Below are 8,369 nucleotides of genomic sequence, written 5' to 3'. Positions count from 1 at the left end.
CCAAAACGAAAAACTGGGACAAGCTACAGCAAGAGTCAGAGCCTTGTATCAAACCTAGAGTTGTAACAATTCACACGCCCAAGAATTTCTCTTCACCCTGGCTGGTATACGTTAACAGCTTCTCCTTCCATTATGAGGACAGCCTTGGCTTGCTAAACCTAAGTGTGGCCTTTTCCATGCAATTGTCAGATTCACAAACCATGAGCACAGACTGTTTCTAGCTAATCTTCCTGAAAACAGGTAAGAACATCATCTGCTACACATATGTGTTGTGAGCCTGAACAGAGAATTTTTAAGGGTAAACTTAAAAGTCAGGAAATGAGAGGCAGAACTATAGTAAGTCACAACTGTGCAACCATTTTCTTATAGTTTTAATTATTAACCCACTTAACCTTTATGTTCCCTGACCTGTTCCACTCTGAGATTTCTGACAAGCCATGAAATGTTTTGCAATAGTCTGTATCACGGTTATGCAGACCACTTTATAGAGTTTTACAACGGCTACCCGATGCTTCAGTCTTCAGTTAGAGATATGCCATAAAGGTCAAGAACATTAATAATCAGGCACACATCTATGAAAAATTACTTGAAGACCTTAGATCTGGATAGTCTGCACAGCACCAATAAGCAGCAGACGCCTTATCTGGCATTCATTATTTTGTTTTTCTAACAAGTGCTAGACTCACTAGAAAATAAAATGAACAAGATGAAGGAAGCCCCAGATGGGAGGGATTGAGCATTTGGAGAGCTGCCATTTGACATCAGCGAGTCAGAATTGCATTTTGTGTTCTGCTGACATGTGACATAATCTGAGTTAAACCTGAATTAGGAAGTTATTCAGATTTTATATTTAATTCTGTGATTTTTAGTACCCCAACAGGGAGTCACTACGAGGAAAAGTCATTGTCTAAAAAGCATTTTTAACATTAACAGGTAACAGCATGGATAATTGTAAATTACTTATTGTCAGCATTCCATTCCCCAAGCTCCTTAAAACCTTAAGTACTAAAACACTGTGCATGCCAACTACCAGTAGCAGCCCAATTCCCCTGAGCATAGTGTTTAATTGATTCATAAGAGTCTTTCATGATTTTTTCACTGTGGAAAAAATGAACTTAAATTCTCTTTGTTTCTGTGAAAAGGGATTCAGAGGCGTTGGTCTGTTGTGGGAAGACTCCAAAAGATCTATGGTTTTAAAAGAATGTATGTGCATTTAATGCAAGTAATACATTTTATACTGAAGAACCACATGAAGATGTACTTCTGTAGGGTATGCTAAGAAGGGTAAGATACTATCAGTTTCCCACAGACTTTCCAGCTAACTTTCAAGCAGATGAAGAGACAGAAAGGATGTGGGAGAGAATAGGAAAATCACAAGTGTGGCCACGGTGCTACTCTAACAGAGCTCAGAAAGGCTGCTTTGCTGCTCACTGCGTTTTAAGGTAGTGTAAACGCTGCAGTTGTTCCAGGGGGAGTGACGCTGTAACAAGGTACAGACCTCCTGATCTCAGTGGCTTGCTTGCTAATATTGAACTCCTGATTTGGGGAGCCAGATTGTTTTAGTACTTATTCATTCCCCAGCCTTAATAGGATTCACACTATTGATTTCTCTTCAGTCAGCTATGATAAGGAGTCAGTTGTCTCTCTTGCAACATCTTTTTAATATCACCAGAAAAAAGATATGTCGTCCCATCTCAAATTGACAGATTGATCTTGATCCTTAGCACCTTCCTTTAGTTTTACACAAACTTTATAAGAGAAAAATAATAAAACAGCTATTGCTTAATAGATCAGTGTTACTGTCCCTCATTTTCCCCTACAAAAGAATGGAATCACACAGAATTCTATGTGAATTCAAAGAGATGTTTTTTGCATTTTAAAGGCTGCTTTTTCTGTTCTCACAATACTTTATACAAGTATCATCTCAGATGGAAAACCTCCCCTATATTTGCATGCCAGCATTTCCCCATTTTAAAGATAAATTCAGTCAGTTCTGTAAATGCTTTAGTCTTTTTTTTTTTAAATTAAGAATTATACATGATTTTTCACCTTGAAAATCATACCTTGATTTACAGATGTTGTTAAAAGTTTCTGTTCCTCACTTTTTTTTTAAAAAAAAACTATTCTTACTCTGAGGAGTTGAGAATAAAGGACTATGAGGAACAGCAGAAGCCTGTACTGACTTTGTACAGTGCTAACACTTTTGGACACGCATATTTTGCTTTATAAAAGCAACTAGTAATAAACATTTTCAGATTCAGAGACTTCAGCTTGAAGAATTAAAATAGTATACTCCTGACTGCTCTTCAATAACATAGCTTCAGTAATATTATCTTTCACAAAATGTTCTCCAGTTCCTCCACTCAAAGTTGAGCTTGTTCCAGGATCAAATCTGTGTGCTGCTTCACGCATGTATGAACAGCTTTGCCTACTGCTCCAAATAACTGAATAGTACTTGCAAATATTTAAGTAGCATGCTTACAAACCATGAGATAAGAGATTGTTTTGTGCAGCTGAGCAACAGAGAAATAAATTAGCCTGTAAGTGTTTGACCATCATCTAACAGGAAACAGCCTGGGGGAAGAATCCTTCCAGAAAAATACTGGGATATCGCCTGCCACTTGGTACAGTCCGGACTGCAGGGGCAAGTCAGCCTCTTTAGCAATATCATTATGTTAATTTGCATAACATTCAGGCCTGGATATTTTATTCCTCAGAGATTCCTGCCATAAAAGAGCAATCCCATTCCCAAATTGATAGAGAAGAGTTACTGTAGGCTCCATCACAAGTACAAGTATATTCCCTGCAACTATGTCTCTGTAGAGCTTATGTTTCCTTCAGGCAAACAAGGGAGATGAGCCTGATGCACTGAAGGAACAGCATTATTGTTGGGACTGCCAGAATCACCCAACAGTCAGGCACCCCAGTTATTTCCTATTTCCCCAAACTACTTTTTATGGACCCAATTCAAGCAGCTTTCTCTAGCTGCAGTTCTGATACCCCTACGCTCCTGCCTATGACAGTAAGCAACACTGCCCATGACATTCCTCAGTCAGTCTGAGTAGATCCTAGCACAGCAGAGCACCTGAACCATAGCTACAGCTCACAGGGGATACTCTAATATAGAAAAAGTAGGAGAAAAAAAAAAAAAAAGCTGATCCTATATCTCAGCTGCTACCCATTCCCTCATGGAAAGGAAAAGGAGGAGTACCCTCCTTCCTCCCACTCCTTATACTCTTTTACCACCTGCTAATGTGGTCACTTCCACCTGAATCTCTCTAATTCCTCCACCTGTGGCCCATTCTCTACATAGGCACGAGCTCAGTCCTAAATGAGTTGAAATCAGCGTAGTAAAAATCCTTGTCATATGAGTAGCATTGGAATTTGACTTCAGGTCACGTTTATCCCCTCTCCTGGCAAAGTTACAGGGGACTACGTAAGCACAAGATAATAATAAGTGATAGGATGAATGACTTTTTCTTGCTCTTTTCCTGTATCTGTGCTACTGGTAGCATCCCCTGCCACTCCCAAGGCACATAGTAACAGCGCAGACCTACAAAGACCTTTGTCAGTCGTCAGTCCATCGATGAGTGCTGTCCTGGGCACTTCTTGTGTCTGTCCTGTGTGCACGTGCTGTCTTCTGGTGCTGTAGGTCACAGGCTATGCAGGGTCAGTGGTGGAGGCTCACTTGGGTATGAAACCTTCTGAGGTTTCTATTTGAGGAAAGAAATAAAAACAGTTTTAAGACCATAAAATAGGCAATTTTCCCTTCCACTGATTCTGACTTAGGGGTCACCCAGAAAGGCACCACATCTCCTACAGGAACCAACGTGTAACATTTCATTGCAAGCTTTCAAAGCACAAACTTGGCTGTTCTGAGCCTCACAGTCCCAACTAGGTGAGGGTTGTTCTACAGCTATTTCAGAGTGAGTCTGTACCCTTAGTAAATCTTCAGTTGTGGTGCATAGTTTCTGGTAACGCTTAGCAGCGCAGGGGAATTAAGCAATATGAAAATGCCTCAAGGAATACACCGTGAACAAAGCGTGCCCCACCTATACGCTACATTTTTTTTGCTCACATCTGTTCGGCTGTTGTTTGACTTATTAGCCTTTCCAGGCTAATCATCAAAACTGGTCAGGAACCTTAATGTTATAATAATTTCACATTGAACTAGAACTTTGGTTGTTTGATGGTTCAGTCAAAGGAGCATCAAATCTCTTCCTTTAAAAGAAAAAAATCATCAGTCTCATCCATCTGCATCTGTGGCATAGTTCTTTCCCCTTCAAAGATCTAGTTAGAGATGGGGAAAAAAATGAGGGAAACATATTTCACCCACTAGCAGGTTATATACTGAGATGTAAACTTTACTTCAACTGTAGCAGCATATCAGATGCTCATTAACTAACAAAATAAAGTCCCTGCAGGTCCCTTCCACTTACTGTTAAACTCTTTCTGGGAAAGAAATTCAAGGCGAATGTTGACAAGTTGAAATAAATCCTCTGATACTTTGTTTCCCCAAAATGAGAGAGCTAAATCTGTAGGTCCCATGTTGCTGTGGTCAGGATGACACCGGATGTATTTGCATGCATGGCCTGAAGTTTGAATCTTCCAGTGTTTTCAAAGGGAGTTCTTTGAGAAGATACACATCATATGTGCCCCATGGACAGATCACCTTGTTCAGGATTTTCTCTGTCTTCATTTCAAACGATTATTCTCATTAAAACCTCTTTCATTATGCAGATCATGTCCTCTCTTTGTCAGTGCTTCTATTTTCTGTCATTCAGTCCTTAGCTAAGATATAGCTAACTGCTTCCACTTATCATTGCAAATCAGTCTCTTGAGAACCCTCTGCCCATTTCCAGCCCTAATCGTCACTGTTCTGTATCTTGCTGGTAATGAGGGACATTGCCTTTACTATGTCTTGCTCTATACCAGTTGAACGCTCTTGGCTTTCCCCCTCTAAAGGAAACTGAGGACGTGATCCCTTTTCTTTGAGTGGTTCATTATTCACTTTCTCCTTTGGAATAAGAGGAATTGTCTAGGTTACACCTATTATATCAGCTTGGAAATAAATGGCTTCCATTTGATGACTTGGCTTAAAACTGCTCTTTCTGGCTGAGTGAGTAGGACACTTCCTTTCAGTTCCTGTAACTGGGAGTTGCTCTCCCTGTCTGCTCCACTGTCAGCTGACACGGCAATTCCAAGCGACATAACCTTTCATAGCAACATTTAGGGTGACTAAAACCTTCAGGGAGGTTGATTACAACAACAACAGAGAAGTACAATTCTGGACGATGACGGAATTTGAAAACCTCAGTGATTCTGTAAACGTTTATGTCGCTTCATACCCACTCATTGCCTGCATATTGAAACAGGAAGCGTTACTAAGAATGATGCAGCTCCGCCAGTTTCACAAACACACCAGAAAGGCAGAAGTCTCACAAGATCATATAATTTCCTCTCCTTCACGGAGAAATAACTATTTCTCTCCACCATCTATTTTGAAGCGTTTTGTACAGCTTAACATCTGATGTAGGAGAAATTCAGTCCATATTTTCTCTGTGGAAACTATTCCAGAGTCAGAAGTAACCCCAGTCTGCATGATGTGGGTGATGGGAAGCACTTCAGAGCCCTGTAACCACATCAGAAGACCCAGAATCTCTACGCTACATCTGGCAATGTCAATTAAGACATCTTCTTTCCAGGCCCCAGTAAATCCATGCCTATTGCCTAATGGAGCAAGAAAGATTCATAAGAAGTACCTTCGTTACAAGAAGATTCTCTATAATGCACCAAAAGATACAAGCTGATATTAAATATCCAAACACACTGGCCACAGGGGTTGTTCCAAACATCACCTTATCTGGGATTTTTAATGTACATAGATTCTGTTGAATTTGGCAGATTTACCACAGCAGTGTTTTTTGTTTGGTTTTGTTTTTTTCTTTTTTTTCCTAAAACATATCTAATTCCTACTGACAGTGTTCTGAAAACTTCCAGCATCAGAACCTGAGTCCACTGGCTTTATCCCATAAGGTTATGGGTTTGGCAGGACGCCCTGTGTTTTGCAGCAGTACAGCAGTTGTTGGGCAAACACCTTGGGGATTTTTGAGTACCAGGGACTCCAGCAAAGATGCCTGATTGAGTAACGTGTTAGTGTGACATAGATGTTTGCCATGGAAGAGCAATGGGATTACCTGGCATTTGGCAAAGATAAAAATGATTCTGCATAATGAATCTGATTAGGGGCAGCAAAGCAGGACAAAGTGGTGTCAGAGGGAGAGCAGCATTCCTGGGGCAAGGCAGCTATGGGGTACTCCAGAGGTATTGGGAAGCAACCCTGCACATAGCTAGGGGGCCCTCTTGTGGGCTGTGGAGTTTTCCATGGACTTTACCAAAAATCTGCCTATATGCTGCCTGAGAAGGGATTAACATTAGTGTTTAATTAAGACAAGGGCTATTCAGGCTCCAATGCCAGCTGTTGCAAGAGCACACAGTAAGCACACTCTTAATACAGGCTGTATGGCTTCATGTTTTTCAGGTAGGATATATATTTTTCTCAACTAATTCAGAAATTACTGGAGCTTGAAATATGCAGCAGCTTACATGACTTACTAGGCACAAGTCACAGGTATAGCAGTGCTGTAACACACTGAGACCACAATTTGGCTTTTACACATTCAACAGCCTGTGTTCAATTCAATTCACCTTAGTCCAACTCACCTCTTTTTGCTATCTCTTATCACACACACATTTATGTTCATTACTAATTACAGTCACCCACAGACAGGAGATGTGAGCACATGAGCACCCTTCATTTCCTTTGCTTTTGAGCCAGTGTGGTTATTGGGAACTGGTGGATATATACAGTTGTTGAACCTGGTCATCTTCTATTAAGCACTTACTGTGGACACAAATTAATGTGACTAATAACTGAGAGGATAGATTTTTACCACCCGCAAACCTCAAGGAATAGCATGGGAATAGAAGCCACGTGCTGCTTCTAACCATGTTCACTGTGGAACAATTATTCAAACTTCAGACTGAAAAAATCCCCAAGTACTCAATACACAGATTCTGTAGGACCATGGCAAAATATGGCTGCCAAGTTAAGCAGAACGTCCACAAAACAACCCCCCCCCCCCCAAAAAAAAAAAAAAAGCTTAATTTATTGCGAGGCCACACTCCTCCTCAGACAGTGGAGGTGTCTAGCAGTAGAAATAACAGCTTGCTGATCCTAGCAAAGCCATTCTTAAAGCACAAATGCTTCCTGACAAGCCACGTCTCTTCCCTTGGGGTTAGTCGCAACCCTCCACCATGAGAGTAAGTCTGTGTGTTCTCTGTTCAGAACCAGCGTGTCCCCTGTAGGCATCCTACTCAGTCTGCCTTAGCAGAGACACACCTTGATTTACAAAACAGTTCTATGCGCTTAGGTGCAATGAAGATGAAGGAAGTAAATTGTGGCAAACAGAGCCGTGGCCAAGTGAGTCTAAATAAACGTGTGTGACACCAGGTTGGAGTGCCAAGCTATACTGGCCCAGCTCTGGGAAACAAATTTCTGTCCATGGAAAAAAATGAGTGATGATATAGACAGAAATTCTGACAGGTTGGTAATAACTTACTTTAGGAAAGTGGGATTTCTTTTTCCTCCCAAAGAAGGCTAAGTTGTTTATAAAAAATACAACCAAAAAGCCACCAGCACCACCCTGTCCACAAATACAAGCAGATAATTACGAGAAATGGATCCCTCACAGGGAATTATGAAACTTCAGGAATGCTTTCCAGATAGATAACATTCCCCACATGCATTTGTGCATAAATTTGCGCTGGCACATAAAGGCTTGGAGGCAATGAACCTATGTTTTTCTGGATGGCCCCTTTCTACATTTATTATTAACAGTTGGAGTTTAGCTGCCTCAACCTGTCTTGTTTACTTAGCTGTACTTGTTTTATATACAGATTGCCTCTTGCTATGTTCAGTGCGGAGCATAATCAAGTCTTGCGTAGAACCTACAGAGAGTCCTGCCAAGTGCTTAGAGATACACCTTTATAATGGTATACCATTCAACATCCCAACTTTGAACATCTTTTGTGGTCTCCCTGTCCTTGAGAGACAAAGCTTGTTGGCTTTAAATTCTGATTTTTGTGAAACAATTATTTCAAATCCTTTGGCAAGTTTTTATGGGTATGCCCTGCAAAACTCTATCAAAAAAGTGACACATGTCCTAAATGACTTAGTTAATGAAAGAATCAAGAATTATTAGTCCTCTAGATGGTGCTACTATTTCAAATAAGCTAAATGCTTTAAGGTTTGTTGAACTCTATTGTTTTAGTGCCCTATCAAAAAGCAGCACTGTCAGAAATCCTGA

This window comes from Anser cygnoides, chromosome 18 (assembly GCF_040182565.1).
Source record: "Anser cygnoides isolate HZ-2024a breed goose chromosome 18, Taihu_goose_T2T_genome, whole genome shotgun sequence".
NCBI lineage: Eukaryota > Metazoa > Chordata > Aves > Anseriformes > Anatidae > Anser > Anser cygnoides.
This window is presented reverse-complemented; position numbering follows the sequence as displayed.